At 40.5% G+C, this 16,852-nt stretch overlaps 9 non-coding genes across 9 annotated transcripts; 3 read left to right on the top strand and 6 right to left on the bottom strand.

The window, feature by feature from the left end:
- The first annotated feature begins 935 nt into the window (after positions 1 to 935).
- On the top strand, positions 936 to 1,054 carry LOC130661258 (5S ribosomal RNA). Its single transcript, XR_008988452.1, has one exon. It is a non-coding gene; the product is annotated as a 5S ribosomal RNA (ribosomal RNA).
- Positions 1,055 to 1,382: 328 nt separating this feature from the next.
- On the bottom strand, positions 1,383 to 1,547 carry LOC130659778 (U1 spliceosomal RNA). The gene has a single exon (XR_008986982.1). It is a non-coding gene; the product is annotated as a U1 spliceosomal RNA (small nuclear RNA).
- Positions 1,548 to 1,732: 185 nt separating this feature from the next.
- Positions 1,733 to 1,924, bottom strand: LOC130660832 (U2 spliceosomal RNA). The gene has a single exon (XR_008988028.1). It is a non-coding gene; the product is annotated as a U2 spliceosomal RNA (small nuclear RNA).
- Positions 1,925 to 6,787: 4,863 nt separating this feature from the next.
- Positions 6,788 to 6,906, top strand: LOC130661246 (5S ribosomal RNA). The gene has a single exon (XR_008988440.1). It is a non-coding gene; the product is annotated as a 5S ribosomal RNA (ribosomal RNA).
- Positions 6,907 to 7,234: 328 nt separating this feature from the next.
- LOC130659776 (U1 spliceosomal RNA) lies at positions 7,235 to 7,399 on the bottom strand. Its single transcript, XR_008986981.1, has one exon. It is a non-coding gene; the product is annotated as a U1 spliceosomal RNA (small nuclear RNA).
- A 185-nt stretch (positions 7,400 to 7,584) lies between these two features.
- Positions 7,585 to 7,776, bottom strand: LOC130660831 (U2 spliceosomal RNA). Its single transcript, XR_008988027.1, has one exon. It is a non-coding gene; the product is annotated as a U2 spliceosomal RNA (small nuclear RNA).
- Positions 7,777 to 12,639: 4,863 nt separating this feature from the next.
- On the top strand, positions 12,640 to 12,758 carry LOC130661234 (5S ribosomal RNA). Its single transcript, XR_008988428.1, has one exon. It is a non-coding gene; the product is annotated as a 5S ribosomal RNA (ribosomal RNA).
- Positions 12,759 to 13,086: 328 nt separating this feature from the next.
- On the bottom strand, positions 13,087 to 13,251 carry LOC130659775 (U1 spliceosomal RNA). Its single transcript, XR_008986980.1, has one exon. It is a non-coding gene; the product is annotated as a U1 spliceosomal RNA (small nuclear RNA).
- A 185-nt stretch (positions 13,252 to 13,436) lies between these two features.
- LOC130660829 (U2 spliceosomal RNA) lies at positions 13,437 to 13,628 on the bottom strand. The gene has a single exon (XR_008988026.1). It is a non-coding gene; the product is annotated as a U2 spliceosomal RNA (small nuclear RNA).
- Between the last annotated feature and the right edge of the window lie 3,224 nt (positions 13,629 to 16,852).

Genomic DNA, 16,852 nt, shown 5'->3' with positions numbered 1-16,852 from the left:
TGCCGGCTCTTTTTTCACCTTTCTTGGCTACTTTAGGTGCCTGTTTTCCTCCTTTAGCTGCTGCGTCAGACATGGTTAAAAATTTTTGCTACTTAACTTGTAAATAAGCATTAAACTGCAAGTCAAAACTTTTTGTTTATAAGTAAAAAAATCGGATCGAATTCGATCCGAAAACGCCGATACGCAATTTAATTGGTTAAAAAAAAAATCTTTTGTTTAATACTTAATTATGATTGGTTAAAAAAACATGATTTCGATCCTATTTTTATGATGAAAAAACGAGTAAAGTTTATTTCGTTAACACTTACGTTAAATATTCGTACGTTTTTGTATTAACTTACAAATCAAATCGCAGTTATGTCTGGACGTGGAAAAGGTGGAAAAGCTAAGGCTAAAGCCAAGACAAGATCCTCAAGAGCTGGACTTCAATTTCCAGTCGGTAGAGTGCATAGATTCCTTCGTAGAGGGCACTATGCTAACCGAATTGGATCTGGAGCACCAGTTTACTTAGCAGCCGTCTTGGAATATTTATCTGCTGAGATATTGGAGTTGGCTGGTAACGCAGCAAGAGACAACAAAAAAGCTAGGATTATTCCAAGACATTTACAATTGGCTGTTCGTAATGATGAAGAATTAAACAAACTTTTGAGCGGTGTAACCATTGCAGCTGGTGGTGTTTTGCCAAACATTCAAGCTGTCTTACTCCCAAAGAAGAACGACAAAGGACAGAAGAAGTAAACCGCTACACTCAGAAAACAACGGCTATTTTTATAGCCACACATCTTTAAAAAAACATTGTTTTTTTCACAAAACTATAACCTTAAAGTCTAATAGATAATCCATGCATACGCCTTGTCCTAAGTAACTCAAAGAAATTAAATAAAAAAATTTGATCACAACGTCAAAATAAATTGCACGTATTTGCACCTACTAATGTCTACGGCCATACCACGATGAACACACCCGTTCTCGTCTGATCACGGAAGTTAAGCATCGTCGGGCCGGGATAGTACTTGGATGGGGGACCGCCTGGGAACTCCCGGTGTCGTAGGCTTTTCATTTTCATTTGCTGTGATATATTTCTTGTTATAACAATTAAGGAACGTGGCGGTTGTTGAAAGTGTTTCCTATGACATTTTCCTACGACATTTTCAGGTGATAGTACGAGAAAAAAGAGCTTTCAAATGCATACAAACTCGATCTATTGCCGATCATCCAATAACCCTGACGGAATGGCAAATAAAATAAAATTCCGCCGCCTTCCGAGGACTTATATCGCAATCACGTTTCGTAACAGCCAAGCGAGGTTTTACCTTAGCGTTTAAGTCACCACCGACATTTGGCCGCGCAACTTTTCTAAGCTCATTCATTTTGACTTAAGGAGGGGGCGAGCGCGGACGCAGGCCCCCACTACCAGAAATTGTACGGTCGAGTTACTGACGTTTGCAGTAATCGCAGAGGTCAGCCCAAGCGTAGTGCAATGCAAGAGCCTCACTCTGGAAGAAAACCCTCATTGATCAGTCTTTACTTCCCCGTCAGGTAAGTATGAGTTGGAACTGCACCGTAGCATGAGGGTACCCTTCAAAGTTTGTTAATGCTTGTGGCTTGAGTGTGTTATAAACTGCCGTGTCGCGGGGCATAGGCTGTATTCTCCCCCAGTGTACGCGTTTTGTTCCCGCCGTAGACTATGCAGAGTGCCGTCGGAAAGAGGACTGCTATTATTCTTTTATTGCTTATGTGGGCCGCCATCGGTAATAGTGCAACACCAAGGCAACCCGTGGTCACGGCGTGAATGAATCCACCTCCATGACCCAAGGCCAAAAATCAGATTAATATACTGACCATTCAGAGAATGGCCTACCAGATATTAAACTGATAAGAACAGATACTACACTTGATCTTAGCCATTAGGCCGAGAAGCGATAAAGAACAAGCGTTGCCATGATAGGCATCGTCCACACACCGTAACTGCTTGTGGAGCATGTCACGTTACTGTAAAGCTTACAACTGTCACCGCGTACGGATGGACGGCGACATAGTAAAAATCACGGCTGTTGATTTAGCCGTAGGATGGAGAGCGACTGTAGCGAGTGGATGGTAACTTACATGAATGCTAACAAAGGCGACGATACTAAGTGCGTGATATTACTTTCCAATATGTCTGCGTACATTCCGTTTATCAACGCATTACGCCAGAACGTGCGCGCGCGTTACACAGTAGACCATGCAGCCGAAATGCGACAGTGCGACCCTGCCAGGAGTCGAACCTGGAATCCCCTGATTCGTAGTCAGATGCCTTATCCATTGGGCCACAGGGCCATGCTTATGACTTCGCCCCATCGTCATTTTGGCTTGCGCATTCGTTTTACTTACGACAGAATTCTTCGTGTTTGTAGCCATGAAAGAAAGGGACTTCTGTGAGTGAATTTTTTTACTGTGGTCTAATAAAAAAGTCGAAACGCAGTGCCCAATATATGAATTGCTCCTAATAGCCGGAAACAGGCCGTGTCGATGATGTAGGCCGACATACGCAACGCAAACCAAAGAACGCTTTATGAAAATCCTAACACGAGCGCGGAAGAAGCCCAAATTAACAGACTAGATGTAATGCTGAAGACCTCAAACTCCAGCAGCTTCTCTTGCAGACTATTGCGTCGTACTACAAATAAAAATTAACATGCTTTCGCATAGTCGCGGCACCCAAAACGGACATTATACGATGTACAGAAACACACATTTCTGTTTTCGCGCCAAATCAATTCCCGGGAGTGGTACTTTTACGTCCGCATACTTCGCACCGTCTTAAATTATATCTCATTTACACGGTAATGTTTAGTATACTTCTACTGTGATAACAAGCATCGTTTATCGTTGGATTGTTGTAAGAAAACATTAAAAATGAGTGAAGCAGCTTCTCCAAAGAAAATCGCACCCAAGAAGAAACCTGCTGCAAAGAAGACAGCTGATCACCCTAAATATGTGGACATGATCAAGGCTGCTATCGCTACCCTAAAGGAACGCGGTGGTTCATCTCGCCAAGCTATTACAAAATATATTCATGCAAATTACAAAGTTGCTGAAAACTCAGATCATCATCTGAAAATGGCTCTTAAACGAGGAGTAACATCAGGCGATTTGATTCAAACTAAAGGCACTGGTGCTTCTGGATCATTCAAGCTAGGTCAGGTAAAAAAAGAAAAACCTAAGAAAAAGGCCGCAGCAAAAAAGCCAACGGCAAAGAAGCCTACTGCAAAGAAAAGTACACCAAAAAAGAAGCCAGCAAAGAAGAGCACGCCAAAGAAAGCAGCAAAGAAGCCTGCCACAAAGAAAGCCTCGGCTAAGAAACCAGCAGCTAAGAAACCCACAAAGAAGCCTGTTGCTAAAAAACCTGCAGCAAAGAAGGTCAAAAAGACTCCCAAAAAGGCAGCAAAGAAGACCGCAAAAAAATAATTTGTGTGTATCTGGCTATTACATTAACAAACGGCTATTTTTATAGCCACACATTTACAAAAAAACATTATCTTGGTACAAAGTTAAACTTGTTTAAGTCACTTAAACAGTTAAAAAAGAGTAAATTTAAGATTAGATTCCCTAAGTTTAAGTATTTTCGTTTTTAAATTTCTTATTTTCTTGCTTTTACTTTTCTTGCCCTTCATATTTTTAACATTGTCAAACTTTATGTAGCATAAAATTTTTATGTAGCATAAAATTTAAACAGAAAGCAGGACAAAGTTTGATATAAAAAGCTAGCCGTAATATTTTTTATGGATGTGTGGCTATAAAAATAGCCGTTTTTTGTTTGGTAAGATGCTTAGGCACGTTCCCCACGAATTCTTCTTGCCAACTGGATGTCTTTAGGCATGATTGTAACTCGTTTTGCGTGAATGGCACACAAGTTAGTATCCTCGAACAAGCCAACAAGGTACGCTTCAGAAGCCTCTTGCAGAGCCATAACGGCTGTGCTCTGGAATCGCAGATCTGTTTTGAAGTCCTGAGCAATTTCTCGCACAAGACGCTGGAAAGGCAACTTGCGGATCAAGAGCTCGGTTGACTTCTGGTATCTTCTGATTTCTCTGAGAGCAACTGTACCAGGTCTGTAACGATGTGGTTTTTTCACTCCTCCAGTAGCTGGTGCGCTTTTCCTCGCAGCTTTAGTGGCGAGTTGTTTTCGTGGAGCCTTTCCTCCAGTAGATTTACGTGCAGTTTGCTTTGTACGAGCCATATTTTAAGAAGTCGATGTAGTACGGATACACAAGACGGTCTAAAATGCACTATCGCGCCAAAGTTTTATTTCTCATATTGATTGACAGCTAAGGTTCAAAACAAACCATTTGATTGGTGCTAAGAAAGTAATTTCTGATTGGCTGCATAATGACATTACGCTCATTACTTTAACATTTTTATAAAATCTGTGTTTTTTGGCTACGGGAAAACGGCTGTATCTTCTGATACACAAAAGCTTTTGACTTTTTTTTTTTTTAGTAAGTAGCAGAAGGTTTGGCGAATTCCAACGATGCCAAATTTATTGCCTTACTGAAACATTAAGACCACGAATTTTTAAAAAAACTACAGTTTTACTTAAAAAAATGTACAAAATGTTCGGAACATTTTGTAATGACGCAACTCTATTGGTTAATTAGGGTGTTTCCACGAGCAGTAGGTAATTTTATGGCCTCTTTTTAAAGCTGTCTGAATTCTGTTAACTCAAACGTTGTTTTTGTACTCGTTCTGTACGCAACTATATCAATATGTCTGGACGCGGAAAAGGAGGTAAAGGATTGGGAAAAGGAGGTGCTAAACGTCACCGAAAAATTCTTCGTGATAACATTCAGGGAATCACAAAACCTGCTATTCGGCGTCTTGCTCGACGAGGTGGTGTCAAACGTATCTCTGGCCTTATCTATGAGGAAACCAGAGGTGTACTGAAGGTTTTCTTAGAGAATGTTATTCGTGATGCTGTAACCTACACAGAGCACGCTAAACGCAAGACCGTTACCGCTATGGATGTTGTTTATGCCTTAAAACGTCAAGGAAGAACTCTTTACGGATTCGGAGGTTAAGCGTTGTCATTGCTCAACAAAAACGGCTATTTTTATAGCCACAAATCTTTTAAAACATTACTTTGTGCACGCTTCCAAATTACACAATGTGTAAAGTCTTGTCACAGTTACATTTATTGCTATACGATACTATGTCATATATGACACAAAAAAAATTTAGAAATACTTTGTAGGGTTAATTTGCCTGGGAGTGTTTCCGTGAAAAGCTGGGTTAAGTTAAATGTAAGCAATAACATGGATCAATGTACTTGTCTTTTCTGCAAGTACAGCTAATAATACGTATGAAAAGTGAAGCTAATCCACACACACATGGGGAAGTATTTTAAATGTAGGCTAGTGTTCTTAAGCACATTATTTAGAAGTTTTATTAACTTCGGTTAACTTGTAGTGACGCCAAGTAAATGTTTTTTTAAAGATGTGTGGTCTTAAAAAAGACCGTTTGTGTTTGGTAGACGTTGGTTTACTTGCTGCTTGTGTATTTTGTGACGGCTTTTGTTCCTTCACTGACTGCGTGTTTTGCAAGTTCTCCAGGCAAGAGAAGACGTACTGCGGTTTGAATTTCACGAGAAGAGATGGTCGACTTTTTGTTTTGAAGAGCCAAACGCGAAGCTTCGGAAGCAATGCGCTCAAAGATGTCGTTGACAAATGAGTTCATGATGCTCATAGCTTTGCTTGAAACTCCGACATCTGGGTGAACTTGTTTCAAAACATTGTAGATGTAAATAGCATAACTTTCCTTTCTCTTTCTCTTGCGTTTCTTTTCACCAGTTCCACCAATCTTTCCTCCTTTTTTGCCGGCTCTTTTTTCACCTTTCTTGGCTACTTTAGGTGCCTGTTTTCCTCCTTTAGCTGCTGCGTCAGACATGGTTAAAAATTTTTGCTACTTAACTTGTAAATAAGCATTAAACTGCAAGTCAAAACTTTTTGTTTATAAGTAAAAAAATCGGATCGAATTCGATCCGAAAACGCCGATACGCAATTTAATTGGTTAAAAAAAAAATCTTTTGTTTAATACTTAATTATGATTGGTTAAAAAAACATGATTTCGATCCTATTTTTATGATGAAAAAACGAGTAAAGTTTATTTCGTTAACACTTACGTTAAATATTCGTACGTTTTTGTATTAACTTACAAATCAAATCGCAGTTATGTCTGGACGTGGAAAAGGTGGAAAAGCTAAGGCTAAAGCCAAGACAAGATCCTCAAGAGCTGGACTTCAATTTCCAGTCGGTAGAGTGCATAGATTCCTTCGTAGAGGGCACTATGCTAACCGAATTGGATCTGGAGCACCAGTTTACTTAGCAGCCGTCTTGGAATATTTATCTGCTGAGATATTGGAGTTGGCTGGTAACGCAGCAAGAGACAACAAAAAAGCTAGGATTATTCCAAGACATTTACAATTGGCTGTTCGTAATGATGAAGAATTAAACAAACTTTTGAGCGGTGTAACCATTGCAGCTGGTGGTGTTTTGCCAAACATTCAAGCTGTCTTACTCCCAAAGAAGAACGACAAAGGACAGAAGAAGTAAACCGCTACACTCAGAAAACAACGGCTATTTTTATAGCCACACATCTTTAAAAAAACATTGTTTTTTTCACAAAACTATAACCTTAAAGTCTAATAGATAATCCATGCATACGCCTTGTCCTAAGTAACTCAAAGAAATTAAATAAAAAAATTTGATCACAACGTCAAAATAAATTGCACGTATTTGCACCTACTAATGTCTACGGCCATACCACGATGAACACACCCGTTCTCGTCTGATCACGGAAGTTAAGCATCGTCGGGCCGGGATAGTACTTGGATGGGGGACCGCCTGGGAACTCCCGGTGTCGTAGGCTTTTCATTTTCATTTGCTGTGATATATTTCTTGTTATAACAATTAAGGAACGTGGCGGTTGTTGAAAGTGTTTCCTATGACATTTTCCTACGACATTTTCAGGTGATAGTACGAGAAAAAAGAGCTTTCAAATGCATACAAACTCGATCTATTGCCGATCATCCAATAACCCTGACGGAATGGCAAATAAAATAAAATTCCGCCGCCTTCCGAGGACTTATATCGCAATCACGTTTCGTAACAGCCAAGCGAGGTTTTACCTTAGCGTTTAAGTCACCACCGACATTTGGCCGCGCAACTTTTCTAAGCTCATTCATTTTGACTTAAGGAGGGGGCGAGCGCGGACGCAGGCCCCCACTACCAGAAATTGTACGGTCGAGTTACTGACGTTTGCAGTAATCGCAGAGGTCAGCCCAAGCGTAGTGCAATGCAAGAGCCTCACTCTGGAAGAAAACCCTCATTGATCAGTCTTTACTTCCCCGTCAGGTAAGTATGAGTTGGAACTGCACCGTAGCATGAGGGTACCCTTCAAAGTTTGTTAATGCTTGTGGCTTGAGTGTGTTATAAACTGCCGTGTCGCGGGGCATAGGCTGTATTCTCCCCCAGTGTACGCGTTTTGTTCCCGCCGTAGACTATGCAGAGTGCCGTCGGAAAGAGGACTGCTATTATTCTTTTATTGCTTATGTGGGCCGCCATCGGTAATAGTGCAACACCAAGGCAACCCGTGGTCACGGCGTGAATGAATCCACCTCCATGACCCAAGGCCAAAAATCAGATTAATATACTGACCATTCAGAGAATGGCCTACCAGATATTAAACTGATAAGAACAGATACTACACTTGATCTTAGCCATTAGGCCGAGAAGCGATAAAGAACAAGCGTTGCCATGATAGGCATCGTCCACACACCGTAACTGCTTGTGGAGCATGTCACGTTACTGTAAAGCTTACAACTGTCACCGCGTACGGATGGACGGCGACATAGTAAAAATCACGGCTGTTGATTTAGCCGTAGGATGGAGAGCGACTGTAGCGAGTGGATGGTAACTTACATGAATGCTAACAAAGGCGACGATACTAAGTGCGTGATATTACTTTCCAATATGTCTGCGTACATTCCGTTTATCAACGCATTACGCCAGAACGTGCGCGCGCGTTACACAGTAGACCATGCAGCCGAAATGCGACAGTGCGACCCTGCCAGGAGTCGAACCTGGAATCCCCTGATTCGTAGTCAGATGCCTTATCCATTGGGCCACAGGGCCATGCTTATGACTTCGCCCCATCGTCATTTTGGCTTGCGCATTCGTTTTACTTACGACAGAATTCTTCGTGTTTGTAGCCATGAAAGAAAGGGACTTCTGTGAGTGAATTTTTTTACTGTGGTCTAATAAAAAAGTCGAAACGCAGTGCCCAATATATGAATTGCTCCTAATAGCCGGAAACAGGCCGTGTCGATGATGTAGGCCGACATACGCAACGCAAACCAAAGAACGCTTTATGAAAATCCTAACACGAGCGCGGAAGAAGCCCAAATTAACAGACTAGATGTAATGCTGAAGACCTCAAACTCCAGCAGCTTCTCTTGCAGACTATTGCGTCGTACTACAAATAAAAATTAACATGCTTTCGCATAGTCGCGGCACCCAAAACGGACATTATACGATGTACAGAAACACACATTTCTGTTTTCGCGCCAAATCAATTCCCGGGAGTGGTACTTTTACGTCCGCATACTTCGCACCGTCTTAAATTATATCTCATTTACACGGTAATGTTTAGTATACTTCTACTGTGATAACAAGCATCGTTTATCGTTGGATTGTTGTAAGAAAACATTAAAAATGAGTGAAGCAGCTTCTCCAAAGAAAATCGCACCCAAGAAGAAACCTGCTGCAAAGAAGACAGCTGATCACCCTAAATATGTGGACATGATCAAGGCTGCTATCGCTACCCTAAAGGAACGCGGTGGTTCATCTCGCCAAGCTATTACAAAATATATTCATGCAAATTACAAAGTTGCTGAAAACTCAGATCATCATCTGAAAATGGCTCTTAAACGAGGAGTAACATCAGGCGATTTGATTCAAACTAAAGGCACTGGTGCTTCTGGATCATTCAAGCTAGGTCAGGTAAAAAAAGAAAAACCTAAGAAAAAGGCCGCAGCAAAAAAGCCAACGGCAAAGAAGCCTACTGCAAAGAAAAGTACACCAAAAAAGAAGCCAGCAAAGAAGAGCACGCCAAAGAAAGCAGCAAAGAAGCCTGCCACAAAGAAAGCCTCGGCTAAGAAACCAGCAGCTAAGAAACCCACAAAGAAGCCTGTTGCTAAAAAACCTGCAGCAAAGAAGGTCAAAAAGACTCCCAAAAAGGCAGCAAAGAAGACCGCAAAAAAATAATTTGTGTGTATCTGGCTATTACATTAACAAACGGCTATTTTTATAGCCACACATTTACAAAAAAACATTATCTTGGTACAAAGTTAAACTTGTTTAAGTCACTTAAACAGTTAAAAAAGAGTAAATTTAAGATTAGATTCCCTAAGTTTAAGTATTTTCGTTTTTAAATTTCTTATTTTCTTGCTTTTACTTTTCTTGCCCTTCATATTTTTAACATTGTCAAACTTTATGTAGCATAAAATTTTTATGTAGCATAAAATTTAAACAGAAAGCAGGACAAAGTTTGATATAAAAAGCTAGCCGTAATATTTTTTATGGATGTGTGGCTATAAAAATAGCCGTTTTTTGTTTGGTAAGATGCTTAGGCACGTTCCCCACGAATTCTTCTTGCCAACTGGATGTCTTTAGGCATGATTGTAACTCGTTTTGCGTGAATGGCACACAAGTTAGTATCCTCGAACAAGCCAACAAGGTACGCTTCAGAAGCCTCTTGCAGAGCCATAACGGCTGTGCTCTGGAATCGCAGATCTGTTTTGAAGTCCTGAGCAATTTCTCGCACAAGACGCTGGAAAGGCAACTTGCGGATCAAGAGCTCGGTTGACTTCTGGTATCTTCTGATTTCTCTGAGAGCAACTGTACCAGGTCTGTAACGATGTGGTTTTTTCACTCCTCCAGTAGCTGGTGCGCTTTTCCTCGCAGCTTTAGTGGCGAGTTGTTTTCGTGGAGCCTTTCCTCCAGTAGATTTACGTGCAGTTTGCTTTGTACGAGCCATATTTTAAGAAGTCGATGTAGTACGGATACACAAGACGGTCTAAAATGCACTATCGCGCCAAAGTTTTATTTCTCATATTGATTGACAGCTAAGGTTCAAAACAAACCATTTGATTGGTGCTAAGAAAGTAATTTCTGATTGGCTGCATAATGACATTACGCTCATTACTTTAACATTTTTATAAAATCTGTGTTTTTTGGCTACGGGAAAACGGCTGTATCTTCTGATACACAAAAGCTTTTGACTTTTTTTTTTTTTAGTAAGTAGCAGAAGGTTTGGCGAATTCCAACGATGCCAAATTTATTGCCTTACTGAAACATTAAGACCACGAATTTTTAAAAAAACTACAGTTTTACTTAAAAAAATGTACAAAATGTTCGGAACATTTTGTAATGACGCAACTCTATTGGTTAATTAGGGTGTTTCCACGAGCAGTAGGTAATTTTATGGCCTCTTTTTAAAGCTGTCTGAATTCTGTTAACTCAAACGTTGTTTTTGTACTCGTTCTGTACGCAACTATATCAATATGTCTGGACGCGGAAAAGGAGGTAAAGGATTGGGAAAAGGAGGTGCTAAACGTCACCGAAAAATTCTTCGTGATAACATTCAGGGAATCACAAAACCTGCTATTCGGCGTCTTGCTCGACGAGGTGGTGTCAAACGTATCTCTGGCCTTATCTATGAGGAAACCAGAGGTGTACTGAAGGTTTTCTTAGAGAATGTTATTCGTGATGCTGTAACCTACACAGAGCACGCTAAACGCAAGACCGTTACCGCTATGGATGTTGTTTATGCCTTAAAACGTCAAGGAAGAACTCTTTACGGATTCGGAGGTTAAGCGTTGTCATTGCTCAACAAAAACGGCTATTTTTATAGCCACAAATCTTTTAAAACATTACTTTGTGCACGCTTCCAAATTACACAATGTGTAAAGTCTTGTCACAGTTACATTTATTGCTATACGATACTATGTCATATATGACACAAAAAAAATTTAGAAATACTTTGTAGGGTTAATTTGCCTGGGAGTGTTTCCGTGAAAAGCTGGGTTAAGTTAAATGTAAGCAATAACATGGATCAATGTACTTGTCTTTTCTGCAAGTACAGCTAATAATACGTATGAAAAGTGAAGCTAATCCACACACACATGGGGAAGTATTTTAAATGTAGGCTAGTGTTCTTAAGCACATTATTTAGAAGTTTTATTAACTTCGGTTAACTTGTAGTGACGCCAAGTAAATGTTTTTTTAAAGATGTGTGGTCTTAAAAAAGACCGTTTGTGTTTGGTAGACGTTGGTTTACTTGCTGCTTGTGTATTTTGTGACGGCTTTTGTTCCTTCACTGACTGCGTGTTTTGCAAGTTCTCCAGGCAAGAGAAGACGTACTGCGGTTTGAATTTCACGAGAAGAGATGGTCGACTTTTTGTTTTGAAGAGCCAAACGCGAAGCTTCGGAAGCAATGCGCTCAAAGATGTCGTTGACAAATGAGTTCATGATGCTCATAGCTTTGCTTGAAACTCCGACATCTGGGTGAACTTGTTTCAAAACATTGTAGATGTAAATAGCATAACTTTCCTTTCTCTTTCTCTTGCGTTTCTTTTCACCAGTTCCACCAATCTTTCCTCCTTTTTTGCCGGCTCTTTTTTCACCTTTCTTGGCTACTTTAGGTGCCTGTTTTCCTCCTTTAGCTGCTGCGTCAGACATGGTTAAAAATTTTTGCTACTTAACTTGTAAATAAGCATTAAACTGCAAGTCAAAACTTTTTGTTTATAAGTAAAAAAATCGGATCGAATTCGATCCGAAAACGCCGATACGCAATTTAATTGGTTAAAAAAAAAATCTTTTGTTTAATACTTAATTATGATTGGTTAAAAAAACATGATTTCGATCCTATTTTTATGATGAAAAAACGAGTAAAGTTTATTTCGTTAACACTTACGTTAAATATTCGTACGTTTTTGTATTAACTTACAAATCAAATCGCAGTTATGTCTGGACGTGGAAAAGGTGGAAAAGCTAAGGCTAAAGCCAAGACAAGATCCTCAAGAGCTGGACTTCAATTTCCAGTCGGTAGAGTGCATAGATTCCTTCGTAGAGGGCACTATGCTAACCGAATTGGATCTGGAGCACCAGTTTACTTAGCAGCCGTCTTGGAATATTTATCTGCTGAGATATTGGAGTTGGCTGGTAACGCAGCAAGAGACAACAAAAAAGCTAGGATTATTCCAAGACATTTACAATTGGCTGTTCGTAATGATGAAGAATTAAACAAACTTTTGAGCGGTGTAACCATTGCAGCTGGTGGTGTTTTGCCAAACATTCAAGCTGTCTTACTCCCAAAGAAGAACGACAAAGGACAGAAGAAGTAAACCGCTACACTCAGAAAACAACGGCTATTTTTATAGCCACACATCTTTAAAAAAACATTGTTTTTTTCACAAAACTATAACCTTAAAGTCTAATAGATAATCCATGCATACGCCTTGTCCTAAGTAACTCAAAGAAATTAAATAAAAAAATTTGATCACAACGTCAAAATAAATTGCACGTATTTGCACCTACTAATGTCTACGGCCATACCACGATGAACACACCCGTTCTCGTCTGATCACGGAAGTTAAGCATCGTCGGGCCGGGATAGTACTTGGATGGGGGACCGCCTGGGAACTCCCGGTGTCGTAGGCTTTTCATTTTCATTTGCTGTGATATATTTCTTGTTATAACAATTAAGGAACGTGGCGGTTGTTGAAAGTGTTTCCTATGACATTTTCCTACGACATTTTCAGGTGATAGTACGAGAAAAAAGAGCTTTCAAATGCATACAAACTCGATCTATTGCCGATCATCCAATAACCCTGACGGAATGGCAAATAAAATAAAATTCCGCCGCCTTCCGAGGACTTATATCGCAATCACGTTTCGTAACAGCCAAGCGAGGTTTTACCTTAGCGTTTAAGTCACCACCGACATTTGGCCGCGCAACTTTTCTAAGCTCATTCATTTTGACTTAAGGAGGGGGCGAGCGCGGACGCAGGCCCCCACTACCAGAAATTGTACGGTCGAGTTACTGACGTTTGCAGTAATCGCAGAGGTCAGCCCAAGCGTAGTGCAATGCAAGAGCCTCACTCTGGAAGAAAACCCTCATTGATCAGTCTTTACTTCCCCGTCAGGTAAGTATGAGTTGGAACTGCACCGTAGCATGAGGGTACCCTTCAAAGTTTGTTAATGCTTGTGGCTTGAGTGTGTTATAAACTGCCGTGTCGCGGGGCATAGGCTGTATTCTCCCCCAGTGTACGCGTTTTGTTCCCGCCGTAGACTATGCAGAGTGCCGTCGGAAAGAGGACTGCTATTATTCTTTTATTGCTTATGTGGGCCGCCATCGGTAATAGTGCAACACCAAGGCAACCCGTGGTCACGGCGTGAATGAATCCACCTCCATGACCCAAGGCCAAAAATCAGATTAATATACTGACCATTCAGAGAATGGCCTACCAGATATTAAACTGATAAGAACAGATACTACACTTGATCTTAGCCATTAGGCCGAGAAGCGATAAAGAACAAGCGTTGCCATGATAGGCATCGTCCACACACCGTAACTGCTTGTGGAGCATGTCACGTTACTGTAAAGCTTACAACTGTCACCGCGTACGGATGGACGGCGACATAGTAAAAATCACGGCTGTTGATTTAGCCGTAGGATGGAGAGCGACTGTAGCGAGTGGATGGTAACTTACATGAATGCTAACAAAGGCGACGATACTAAGTGCGTGATATTACTTTCCAATATGTCTGCGTACATTCCGTTTATCAACGCATTACGCCAGAACGTGCGCGCGCGTTACACAGTAGACCATGCAGCCGAAATGCGACAGTGCGACCCTGCCAGGAGTCGAACCTGGAATCCCCTGATTCGTAGTCAGATGCCTTATCCATTGGGCCACAGGGCCATGCTTATGACTTCGCCCCATCGTCATTTTGGCTTGCGCATTCGTTTTACTTACGACAGAATTCTTCGTGTTTGTAGCCATGAAAGAAAGGGACTTCTGTGAGTGAATTTTTTTACTGTGGTCTAATAAAAAAGTCGAAACGCAGTGCCCAATATATGAATTGCTCCTAATAGCCGGAAACAGGCCGTGTCGATGATGTAGGCCGACATACGCAACGCAAACCAAAGAACGCTTTATGAAAATCCTAACACGAGCGCGGAAGAAGCCCAAATTAACAGACTAGATGTAATGCTGAAGACCTCAAACTCCAGCAGCTTCTCTTGCAGACTATTGCGTCGTACTACAAATAAAAATTAACATGCTTTCGCATAGTCGCGGCACCCAAAACGGACATTATACGATGTACAGAAACACACATTTCTGTTTTCGCGCCAAATCAATTCCCGGGAGTGGTACTTTTACGTCCGCATACTTCGCACCGTCTTAAATTATATCTCATTTACACGGTAATGTTTAGTATACTTCTACTGTGATAACAAGCATCGTTTATCGTTGGATTGTTGTAAGAAAACATTAAAAATGAGTGAAGCAGCTTCTCCAAAGAAAATCGCACCCAAGAAGAAACCTGCTGCAAAGAAGACAGCTGATCACCCTAAATATGTGGACATGATCAAGGCTGCTATCGCTACCCTAAAGGAACGCGGTGGTTCATCTCGCCAAGCTATTACAAAATATATTCATGCAAATTACAAAGTTGCTGAAAACTCAGATCATCATCTGAAAATGGCTCTTAAACGAGGAGTAACATCAGGCGATTTGATTCAAACTAAAGGCACTGGTGCTTCTGGATCATTCAAGCTAGGTCAGGTAAAAAAAGAAAAACCTAAGAAAAAGGCCGCAGCAAAAAAGCCAACGGCAAAGAAGCCTACTGCAAAGAAAAGTACACCAAAAAAGAAGCCAGCAAAGAAGAGCACGCCAAAGAAAGCAGCAAAGAAGCCTGCCACAAAGAAAGCCTCGGCTAAGAAACCAGCAGCTAAGAAACCCACAAAGAAGCCTGTTGCTAAAAAACCTGCAGCAAAGAAGGTCAAAAAGACTCCCAAAAAGGCAGCAAAGAAGACCGCAAAAAAATAATTTGTGTGTATCTGGCTATTACATTAACAAACGGCTATTTTTATAGCCACACATTTACAAAAAAACATTATCTTGGTACAAAGTTAAACTTGTTTAAGTCACTTAAACAGTTAAAAAAGAGTAAATTTAAGATTAGATTCCCTAAGTTTAAGTATTTTCGTTTTTAAATTTCTTATTTTCTTGCTTTTACTTTTCTTGCCCTTCATATTTTTAACATTGTCAAACTTTATGTAGCATAAAATTTTTATGTAGCATAAAATTTAAACAGAAAGCAGGACAAAGTTTGATATAAAAAGCTAGCCGTAATATTTTTTATGGATGTGTGGCTATAAAAATAGCCGTTTTTTGTTTGGTAAGATGCTTAGGCACGTTCCCCACGAATTCTTCTTGCCAACTGGATGTCTTTAGGCATGATTGTAACTCGTTTTGCGTGAATGGCACACAAGTTAGTATCCTCGAACAAGCCAACAAGGTACGCTTCAGAAGCCTCTTGCAGAGCCATAACGGCTGTGCTCTGGAATCGCAGATCTGTTTTGAAGTCCTGAGCAATTTCTCGCACAAGACGCTGGAAAGGCAACTTGCGGATCAAGAGCTCGGTTGACTTCTGGTATCTTCTGATTTCTCTGAGAGCAACTGTACCAGGTCTGTAACGATGTGGTTTTTTCACTCCTCCAGTAGCTGGTGCGCTTTTCCTCGCAGCTTTAGTGGCGAGTTGTTTTCGTGGAGCCTTTCCTCCAGTAGATTTACGTGCAGTTTGCTTTGTACGAGCCATATTTTAAGAAGTCGATGTAGTACGGATACACAAGACGGTCTAAAATGCACTATCGCGCCAAAGTTTTATTTCTCATATTGATTGACAGCTAAGGTTCAAAACAAACCATTTGATTGGTGCTAAGAAAGTAATTTCTGATTGGCTGCATAATGACATTACGCTCATTACTTTAACATTTTTATAAAATCTGTGTTTTTTGGCTACGGGAAAACGGCTGTATCTTCTGATACACAAAAGCTTTTGACTTTTTTTTTTTTTAGTAAGTAGCAGAAGGTTTGGCGAATTCCAACGATGCCAAATTTATTGCCTTACTGAAACATTAAGACCACGAATTTTTAAAAAAACTACAGTTTTACTTAAAAAAATGTACAAAATGTTCGGAACATTTTGTAATGACGCAACTCTATTGGTTAATTAGGGTGTTTCCACGAGCAGTAGGTAATTTTATGGCCTCTTTTTAAAGCTGTCTGAATTCTGTTAACTCAAACGTTGTTTTTGTACTCGTTCTGTACGCAACTATATCAATATGTCTGGACGCGGAAAAGGAGGTAAAGGATTGGGAAAAGGAGGTGCTAAACGTCACCGAAAAATTCTTCGTGATAACATTCAGGGAATCACAAAACCTGCTATTCGGCGTCTTGCTCGACGAGGTGGTGTCAAACGTATCTCTGGCCTTATCTATGAGGAAACCAGAGGTGTACTGAAGGTTTTCTTAGAGAATGTTATTCGTGATGCTGTAACCTACACAGAGCACGCTAAACGCAAGACCGTTACCGCTATGGATGTTGTTTATGCCTTAAAACGCCAAGGAAGAACTCTTTACGGATTCGGAGGTTAAGCGTTGTCATTGCTCAACAAAAACGGCTATTTTTATAGCCACAAATCTTTTAAAACATTACTTTGTGCACGCTTCCAAATTACACAAT

This window comes from Hydractinia symbiolongicarpus, chromosome 9 (genome assembly GCF_029227915.1).
Source record: "Hydractinia symbiolongicarpus strain clone_291-10 chromosome 9, HSymV2.1, whole genome shotgun sequence".
Classification (NCBI taxonomy): Eukaryota; Metazoa; Cnidaria; class Hydrozoa; order Anthoathecata; family Hydractiniidae; genus Hydractinia; species Hydractinia symbiolongicarpus.
The sequence above is the reverse complement of the archived record's forward strand: the minus strand, read 5'-3'. Positions and strand labels throughout refer to the sequence as shown.